This window comes from Pteropus medius, unplaced genomic scaffold (genome assembly GCF_902729225.1).
Source record: "Pteropus medius unplaced genomic scaffold, Ma_sr-lr_union100, whole genome shotgun sequence".
NCBI lineage: Eukaryota > Metazoa > Chordata > Mammalia > Chiroptera > Pteropodidae > Pteropus > Pteropus medius.
The window spans coordinates 5,527,408-5,538,602 of NW_024347788.1; positions in this window are offsets into that span (position 1 = coordinate 5,527,408).

An 11,195-nucleotide genomic window follows, 5' to 3' on the forward strand; every position below is an offset into this window, starting at 1 on the left:
GAATCAGCAGACTGAAGAAAAATGATTGCTCTACCAGTGCAAGTGGGTGTCATCCAATCTGTTGAGGGCGTGCATAGAACTGGTAGACAGAGGAAGGGCAAATTTGCTATCCTTGCTTAAGCTGAGACATCCATCTTTTCCTATCCTCGAACACTGGTAGTCCTGAGCTTTTTGAACTCAGATTGTGATTTATGGCTTTCCTGGTTCTGCAGTTCGCAAATGGCAGATTTTGGGACTTCCCAGCCTCCATATCCTTTGAACCAATTCCTAAAATAAATATCCCTCCCTCTCTATCTATCTATCTATCTATCTACCTACCTACCTACCTACCTACCTACCTACCTATCTATCCAACTATCTATCATCTATCCTGTTGATACTGTTTCTCTGAAGAACTCTGATACAAAAACATAGGGGGAAAACTAGATAACATTGGTCTTGGCAATAATTTTTTAAGATGACATCAAAAGCACAGACAAGTGGGACAACAATAGACAAGTAGGACAACGTCAAACTAAAATCTTCTGTGAAGCAAAGGAAATAATCAATAGAATAGAAAGGCAGACTATGGAATGAGATAAAATATTTGTAACATGCATCTGATAAGAGGTTAATTTACAAAATATGTAAGGAACTCCTACAACTCAATGGCAGAAACTGAATTAACCCAATTTAAAAAATGGACAAATAACCTGAATAGACATTTCTCCAAAAAAGATATACGAATGGTCAATAGGCATATGAAAAGATTCTCAACATCACTAATTATCAGGGAAATGGTAATCAAAATCACAATGAGACATCACCTCACACTTGTTAAAATGGCAATTAACAAAAAACAACAACAATAACAACAACAAAACAGAAAGTGACAAGTATGGATATGAAAGATGCAAAGAAATTGAAACCCTTGTGCACTGTTGGTGACAATATAAAATGGTACATCTGCTATGAATAATCCTTTCTTTTGATTGTGATGTGGATTTAATGTCTCAGGTGTGGGCATTTCCCTGATGATGGGGGAAAGTAGATGACATGTGAAATGGAGTGTATCTTTAGCAAGTTTGGTCTGGAAAAAAGCAAGCAAAATTAGCTTAGGAAAACAAGGGTTTCAGAGATGTTTTCATGACCCATGGCCTGAATTAAGGTTTGGAACCCGAGCCTCAGTTAAATATAAAATATTACATAGGCATTATTCCTTCTCTATATCACAGCAGGGAGCTTGTGAAGATAGGTTACAGATGTTAATCACATCCAAATATCAACTCTCCTTTCTATGTTTCGCTTAGGATTTTCATGAATGCTTAGATTTGATTGACTAATATTTTGCTCTGAATTTTTACATCTTAATTCATGTGATATTTGTCCCTAGCAATTCCTTACATCGTTAATTTCTGTGTGTTAGGGCCATTAGGCAAAGACATTTTTTTTTAAATGCCAGAATATTCTGAACGACAAAAAAAAAAAAAAAAAGTCTGACGGAAGTTTGAATATCATATGGATTCTTTCGCAATAAAATGCATTCTTAGCTACTTCGTTGCTGCAATGTTTTTACGATGGAGCGTTTTGAGTTTTCGTTTTGGCATTCCAAGAGCCAAAGCCTCATTTTTTTGAAATTTTTTAAGAGCTTTTGAAAAGGGAGCACTTATAATAATTTTAAAATGCTTTATTCGAGAAAAATAAATAGTAATAAAATCTTTTAGAAATGACATTAAAACTTCTTGTAAAGTGGCCAAATTTAAAGAAAATTATTTAACTTTATATATATATATATATATATATATATATATATATATATATATATATGTAATTTTTAACAGTTCTACACAGTATACCAACATGTCTAAGAAAATCTAGGGCTTTCTTATTTTTTATTTGCCAGTCTCTGAATTTCTCAGTATCTGTATATCCTCAACTCACATGTTATCCTTGTGTTATCGACAGGATAGATTTTTTTGCGTCATCTCAGTTTGTTGTCCTAGGATGCCATAAGACATATTATAAGTGAGATAGTCCACTGCGCTGACATCTATAATATCCCTGGCCAATAGATGGCCGATGGCTTAGACACATAATTTCAAACTAAATTACTGGCCATGAGAATGTGGGAGATAAGAGGACGGAGTGGCTACAATTTTCTTATGTATATTTGTTTCAAATCGTCTGAGTGCTGCCTTTTATTTTCCTCTCCAATTTGAATTCTCAATGTTCCTCTGGACACCGTCCGTGCTCATGGTTCTACAACATTAATCCTACCCTTATAACTTCCCTGTATCTTTAACCATTGCTAAGATAAATGTTATACAGGGGAGTTTTGACTCAGTCTCTGGCATCGCCCTCTCACAATTTCAAACTTTAAGAGATTATATTTCATATGAGAATTAATGTATACCAAAAATACAAGAAGGACCAGTGCCATAATTACAAGGAAAAACGTTTACCTCAAGAAAAGTATATATATTTCCCTGTTTTTCTCCCAAGCAATTGTAATAACAATAAAAATTTACAATCTTATCATTCCTTTTAGAGGTTGTTGTTTTTTTTTACTGTAAAACATCGATTAATTAATAACATTCTTCTGCAGTCTGCTTCTAAGAGTCAGTACCATATTATAGAAAAGTAACTGAAACCAAGGAGTAAGTAGTGGCAGAAACACGCTCTGAAGCATCTTCCAGGGTAAATAGACTCATCCTAACCGTTTTCCACAGGTGAAATCTAAATTACCTTTGTGAGAATGACGGGTGTAATCCCATCCAAGCAACTATTAGAACAGTTCTTTTGAGAGCTGATTTCAAAGAAACGTTTTAAAGCAGGAAGGAGGCAAGGTTCTGAGTAAGCAAAGCTGGGATCCATTTTTAATCTTGTTGCAGAGTTGAAGTCAGGCAATGTGTTCTTTTGTGCCGAAGGAGGTATGTTTCTCATAGTTTCGGCAATTATCTGCTTAAAATGGTTTGCTTACTTTAGAGCCCAGGAGTTTAAATCAAAAGTCTTCTGGGGTAGAGGAAAGCAGTCCTGAATACACACGCTGTTGACTTTTGTTGATTTTTTTTTTTTTCCTTTAAACAATATGAAGAGAAGTTTACTTCAGTCCCCTAGATTTGTTTTCATGGGAATGTTTGCTTTACATATGCAGAAGAATCTCCCTATAGCATTAATATGGCATGTTAACCTTCAAAGAAACTATGCTTTAAAATGCACCATAACAGCCAAGCCTAAAATGAAAGCTTTCAAGTTTATTGACTCTGGAGCTATTTTGATATTTTTTTTCCCTACACTGCCATAAATGCCCTTTTTCTGATTCAACACTGGGAATAAAAAAGCAAATTCTGTCAGCATAAGTCACCTAAGAAACAGCATCTGTGCTTGTCTAGCTCATAGTTTTCTAGCACCTGAGATATTCAGAAAGACTGAACTTACTGGACCCCTACCAAGTTATCTATCTCCGATTGCTGCTGTGCTGTAAATTCATACCGAAAACTATTATATCCTCTTGAATTGCTGCAGCTCCCCAGATAAAATGGGAACTTTTCCACGGATTTTCCTGTCAACTTCCACCTAGAGGAAGGATTTAGGAAGCTTGCAGATGGCTTTATCTACTGACAGAGACTGATTCACTCGCTGTCTTCAGAGCGCCCTTCCTTGAACTCAGAATTTACACACACATTCTGGGAATAAGGCTTTGCTAAAACGGGTTCAGAAAGGTTGTCTTTAGGCTCTTTCATTTTGTAAAGTCTTGATAAGGACTCATGGCAGTTTCTGGTTAAGTAGCCTTCTAGCATGCTATCTAATGACTTGGCAGCTGTCTTCCCCCAGACTCATTAGTTTACACTCTAATTTGTTCACTTGTAGATTTAAGTTGGAGCTTCTCAGGATGAAAAACAGCTTCTTCGTTATTCTTGAGAAAGGTCAACATCTCTTTGAACTGATATTTCCAAGGGTCTTAGCAAATGGGTATCACAGCATACTCTCAATGTAGATGTTCAAAAACAAATTCGTTCAATTAGGTATTTAGTGATTGATTAAAATGGAGTGTTAAGAACTTTATAAAAAAGAGGTCAAAGCAGAGAAGAGGAAAGGAAATAGAAACAAGAGACAGACCTTCACATTTTGCTCAGGACTCAGGGGTTCCCAGGTGTGGTCCTTTTAATGCTAAAGCTGGGAAAGTCCTGGGCAAAATAAATGAGCTAGTTACCCTAAATCTTCTATTTTACCTTTAAAATTTAATTTATTTGTTTATTTTATTTTATTTTTGCATTACTGAGTTATGATTGACAAAAATGTATGTATTTAAGGTGTATAATGTTATGTTTTGATACATATGTATATTTTGAAATGATTACTGCAATCAAGCTAATTAATATATCTGCCACTTCCAATAATTTCCATGTTTTGTATTGTGTATTTAAAATGGGCTACCCGAAATCTTACGTGCCCTCGAAATAAACTCTACCCCTTCTTTTTAGAATCCACTCATAGGAAAAAAATGTCATTTGCCCCTTTAGAAAATAAACTGCCTAGAATGAAATAAAATGTTTCCCTCTACCAATTCTACTAATTAACATACATTGTTAAACCCTGTTTGTCTTTTTTAAAATTTAATGTTCTCAAAAATAATTTTCAAATAAAATTGTTGCTAAGTATATAAAGCACATTCTAGCTGATACTGGTTTAAATTCTAACTGGTTTAATATCTAACAGTTTGACTGAAAACATACGGGCCATTTCTGTCTATTCTATCATGTTCCTGACTCCATGGTAGAGAAGACACGGATTTGTCTGAATGTCACTTCAAGAGGAGAAAAAAAAAAAAAAAAAAAAAAAAAGCTTGATATTTTATAGGCTATCAGTTTTGACAGTAAAAAATAAAGATTTAATTCTCCCTGTTGCTATGGCCTCAAGGTATATTTGTAGAAAATAAACAAAAATAGTTTCCACAAGTAAACTTAGGCAATAAAAAACAAAACAACATCTGCTTCGAAGGAAACTCTAAGGAAGTTAAGTCCGCATTGTTTGACCTGAAAATTATCACAGCTCCTTCGAATTACAAGGCCACCTGTCACAACTGTGCTTGAGATTCTTCTAAACAGTAGGAGTTTGACATATAAATGGAATGAGCAGGATTTAAATTTTGGAGACCATGAGGCCATTCCAATGCATGTGAAAAATTTCAAAACACAAATGACAGGGCTCAGTGTCTCCTAAAGTCATGTAACATTCCTTGTTGACAGCTGCATAGAGTTTCTTTAGCAAGATTAAATATTAAAATGACAATATCATCACTGGATTTCTAACAGTTAACAAGTATTAAGTAATAAGATTAAATTCTTAATTATCCACTTCGCAGATATCTAAATCATTTGCCAATGGTAGATAAAGTTCATCGAGTCCTTTTTTAGCGTGGGCATGGCAGGTGATCAACCAGATAGTGCAATGAGAGGTGTTGCCTAAGACCTTTCTCTTAAATATATTAGTTGTCTTTCCAGAACCACCAGTGGATGCCGAAATGCCACAGTACAGGAAACCATCCCTTGGTTAAAACGCTGCCTCATCCTATGTGTCTTTCAAAATAACCTCAGAAAAGTGACAAAGCCACTCGCTCAGGGTGAATTGGTTTTAGAAAGTGCTTGCTTTTTTGCTCTGCATCCCCTCTGCTGTCATCGCAAACACTTCATGGTTCCTGGGGATGATAAATCTAAACCTGAGGAGCAGGGCATGAGCGAGAAGGGGGAACTATAGTTAACTCAGTCTGAGGAAGATGTTGGCGAAACCTCTCATCACTCCCCATCCTAAATGCGACTGCTTTACAGAGACACACTCGCCACCAATGCAATAAACAGATGATGTATTACAGAACTGTACATTGAAAGCTACGTAATTTTATGAAACACCATCATCCAAATAAATTTACTTAAAGAAATTAAATCAAAAGTTCAAACGAAGAAAAGAAAGACACACTCCACGGCCCTTTCCAGGCTCCGCCTAGGCTCCCTCCAGTGCTGGGCATTTGTCACTACAGTGCATTGTACATTGAATATCTTGGCCTTTTTTTTTAATCGCACTTATTTTATATTTTATCTCAGCCTGGACTTTTATTTCTTGAAATGCTCTTTCCTTTATTTCTTTACCTCCAAATCCACTTTTGTTTCTTTAAAGACCAAAAAATTCAGTATTCCCTATGGTATTATTTCCTTTCTGATCTTAGCTCTTTGATTATACTTATTACTTCACTTCTGATTGTTAAATGTAATAAATTATCAATTCAGAATATTAAGAAAACACAATAAAAATACGTTTAATTTTATTATGCACATACTCCATAAATACACACATAATCTGAAATCTGAAAATTACCACACAAGGAATGACACTGTTTACATTTAATTTATATCTCCCCAACATACTTTTTTTTTTTTTCTTTTAGGCTCCTTGACAGTATTCAGGCTGATTGCAGACATACTGTCAACACTCATCTAATTCATCTGTGCTTTGAAATGCTTTGTGACTCATACCAGTTAAGCTAGAAGAAGCTTTGGGAATAAAAGACTCCAACTACTTATTTTACAGATGAGTAAAGCGAGGACGAGAGATACTTGTTGCCTCACACTAGATCGCACAGCCTGTAAGTAGCAGAGTTAGAATTTGATTCGGATCATGACAGCATGTTCAGTTTCATAGACTGTGCAATACACAAGGGAGCCTGAGTATTAACGAAGCCGTGCGCCAAGCCTCAGATCTGCATCATCTGGAGAAAGGGGCACAAAAGCTCCGACCACTTACGATGCACTTGTAGGTCTTCAAGTGCTAGTGGTAGCAGGAGGTGGAGAGGAAGATGGGAATGAGAAAGTGTTTCTTATTCAACTGATGGCACTGTGTAAGCTAGCGATGGGCTTGAATCCAGACTTATTATTTCCCAAGCTGATGTTTTTTTCAGAACTCTTTCTCACTGCATCTTTCTTCCTAATGACATATTAAAAAATAAAATAAAAAATTACTCCCAGTTAGATATTACCCTGAATTTATAATATTTTCACACACATATATAAGAAATGTCTCCCAAATCCCATGATTATTAATTTCTATAATCCTAATCTGCAAAGAGGGTGTAATCGATAGGCGATAGATTGCACTGATTGATTACTGAAGTGCACACTTGGAAAGAAGACATAGCAGCAGGTCAACGATGAGCTCTTATACTTATTGGCTGAGACAATGATTTTCCTATATCCTCTTGGAAAGCCAGAAAATTGCCTTACGCTCTGCTTATATTTGTTTAACTCCTATACCACATAATAAGAAATGCCAGTGTTTGAGATGGCATAAAAGCGACAGTATAATTAGTTGCACCTTGCATTAAGAATAATTTTGATCGACCAAACTAGAGTAAAGGAAACATTTATGTATGTTAGAGCAAATGATAGCATGGGGTCGAAAGCAAAAATCTTGCAATTAGCAATTCTTTATCCAAGTCTGGACTTTGCTATTGATATTTACTAATTAATTCTGAGAAAATTCATTGGCATAATTGAAAAGATAATAGTACTTCTTAGGGCTTTTCTAAAAGTTACAAAAAGTAATGCACAGTGTGGCATATAGCAAACAACAAACGTTAGCAGTGCTCATTATTGAAGTTCTATACTCATAATTTCTATGTAGTTTTTATTTTCCCTATAAATGATGACTCTATACTGATAACTGGGAAACTTTTTTAAGACTCATAAAATAACCAAGGAGAAATGGTCTTTCCCAAAGTCTTATTCCAAGAGGTTTACCCGGAGCTTTCTATTTACATAGGTGACTGACAAAATCTCTGAAAGTTGTAAACTAGAACTTGATTTAGAAAATAAGAGAAATATATATTTGTCTTCAAGATCATTTAAATATTAAAATATAAATATCATCATGAAATTGTTTCTGTAACTTTCTGCTCCTCAAAATAAAATAATTTACTCTTTTTCCGGGGGGAAAAAAAAAAAGTATGACCTGTTCAATCTGTATTACTATATCTTCTGTAGAGGGCAAAAAAAAAAAAAAAAAAAAGTAATAATTCATGGGAGATTTCATTTGGGCTTGGGGAAGCTTCATCCAACCCCGTCAGCAGCGTGATTGCTTTGGGAAGAGGCACGAGAATGAGTGAGAGGGTCGGTGTGGACACGGCAGGAGCAGCACTGTTCCTGACATAATGGGTTTAGATGGGAAAGCGCAGGATCCTCTCTCCTCCTCAAACCGAGACCTTGGATAACGAATGACCCCGATGTGCACTGAGTACAGAATCGGCTTTCTTGGGATGATCAATAAATCAGCAAATTGTTACTCCTTCTCTTTTGAGGCGATGTAAGTCAAAAAGTTAGCGAGAAAAGAAGAAAAAAAAAAAAACAGAAGTATTCCATTTACAAGGCAAATAAAATTATTGACCCTTCCTGACCTGGACTGTGCTGCAGCCTTTACAAAGGTAGGAAACACTTTATGTTTTTTACGGAATGACACTTTTGTGTAAAATAGGAGGGATAAATATAACAGAAGCAGATTTGCTTGTGTAAGTATACAATGTCTCCAGAGAACCAGACGAGGAGCTGGCAACACTGGCTGTTCCCCTGGACGAGGAGTGAGTGGTTGGGGCACAGGTATGGCAGGAAGACTTTTCACTGAGTATCTTTCAAATTCTGAACAATGGGACAGCCCTGCTTAATCAAAAATAAATAAATTTAAAGTGACATTGAAAGATATTTTTATACTTTTTCTGATGTAGCCAATGCCTACGGTTTTCTTCTAAATATCTTAATAAATGGCGTATGTCTCATGGGATTTCTGTCATCACCTTACATCGTAGTATCCCCTTCTAGAAAAAATGTCACATTTCATACCGATGCCTCTGAAAACTATATATATAATTCAAGCACTAAAGTTGCATCAACATTCCATAAAATATCAGGTACCTGATATTTACCTATACCTTTCGGCCTGATGTTTTTATGAAACATCCTCCTTTTCTGAAGACACAGAGCCAGGGTCCTTCTAGACCTTGAACTGTGATTTATTTTCTCTGTCCTGGTCTGACCCACTTCTGCATGTTGGAGACTGCTAACTCTACACCCTTGAGGATGAGAATAAATAAAACCTTGCAGGCACTTGGAATATAAATTACAAGAAAGTGAACAAGATAAGTGTGGTGTAGGGAACTGACTTCCCTTTTCATGATGTGAGCTTTCAGAAGTCTTCCTTTTGTTTTTTTTCTAATCTATGAATCAAAGTATTGAGGAATTGAGGCAACTTTTCAACTAGTGTGTTATTTGTTCGTTTCATAATATTTTAGGTAATTATTTTCAACTTTTCCCACCAAGGTTCTGTTTAGAATAGGAGAGAAGAAATTTATAACTTAGGGCATCTGGGAATGTGAGGAAAACTCCAGCTGTTTGTTGTCAAAAAAATTCAAGTTCAAAAAAATAATAATATATGTACATATACATATATGTGTAAGTTAACATGAACGTGTATAAAAATTTTGTCATCTTCATTGCAAGAATGTGCAGCAGCATTGTCTCTTGGTTCCCTTGGCCTGTAACCTACAATACTGTATACTTTAGTGCCAGGAATTCACACATGTCAGCATGACTTTGCATCAGAAAATAATAGCTAGTCGTATACTACTTCATTTGTAAAGGCCTTAGACATAACGTTCTTACCTGATGAAACCACATACATGATATCAGGTACCATTTACCAAATATCTACGGGGTTAGTTATTTTCTACTTGTTACATAATCCTCACAATGAAATGGATAAATCATTATTAGTACTCCCATTTAATAAATTAAAGCCACAATAAGTAAGTCACAATTCCAGTTCAGGGGATGGGGAATTCTACTGGCCCATAGTGGATAAGGAGTCTACCCCTGGTCCGATTAACCGTTGGGAGTTGGGGGCAAGACCCTGTATTAAACATGCGTCTGCCACAATGGCACGACTTGACAGCTGGTTCACAGAAAAGGTGAGAGAGCTGAAGCTCAACTGGCTCCACAAAATGTGTGCGGCGCGACGTATAAGATCACACAGTCGTGAAACTTGGCAACCAAGACCCTACCCTTTCAGCTCCACCTTTAAATCTAAGTTCGTTATAAATTAGTACGAACACTGCCTGGAGGCAAAAATAAGCATGGAGAAATACTCACTAGGGAGGTGATGCTTCCACTCAGGTTTAAAGAATGAGAACGCGTCAGTCAGACAAAAGACACAGCGCACGCTGCGGGATGAAGAGCCTATGGAGGGCGTGCAGTGATGAGACGGTAAGTTCAAAAAGCGGCGAGTGAATGAGTTCCCTAATCAGGATGGCACTGCAGAAATGCCAGTGTCATTGGAGGAAGGCGGGAGTGTGGCGCAGAGGGGAACAGAGGGAGGAGGTGCTGAACGCGGGCTTCTATGTGGCTCAGCCACCACGTTTGCGGTAGAAGCCGAAGGCAGTGGTGGCCACTGTCAGCCTTGCAGCAGAGAGAATAAACATTCAGATTTGTCTTTTTGAAAGATTATTCTGATATAAGCGTGAAAATCTGATTGCGCTGGAGTCAAATAGAGACAAAAGACCACTGGGAATTTATTAGAATAATTCAGGCAAGAAGAGTTGAGGATGAGTGAGGACAGTTACGGTGACGAGGAGGATGGGTAACTCTACGGGTAAAGGCAGAGTGCACAGTCTTGATACCTTGTCCCATCAAGGACAGAAAGACGTTACTTGCCTAGAAAACAGCTATTTCTGTCACTGTGAATAAGGTAAAGGGGCATAATTATCCCCTTCAGAGAATGTAAATCCTTGGTATTATAAACAAATTGTTATTTACAAAGGAGTATCGCTGACATTTGAGAAAGCTGTTTGGAATTTCACACTTGAAATTTAATTTTAGCTGATTAGAATTATTGTATTTATCAGTTCTAATCAATTTTAAATGTAATAGATTATTCTTACTTTACTCGCTCCAAAGACTGAATCTAAAATCATATTCACATCCACTTAAGTGAAGAATACATTCTTCTAAGATTAAGGTTGAAAAATACTAAGTAACTAAGCTCCTTTTGTTCCCCAGGATAGATTAAAAAAAGAGGAGAAAGTCTTTCCTAAAGTTGTCTGAGAGAAAAACAACTTTACAGATTAACTCGTGCCTTCATTTAGATCTAAGAAAAAAGTTATGATAATTTGTCTCCATGGA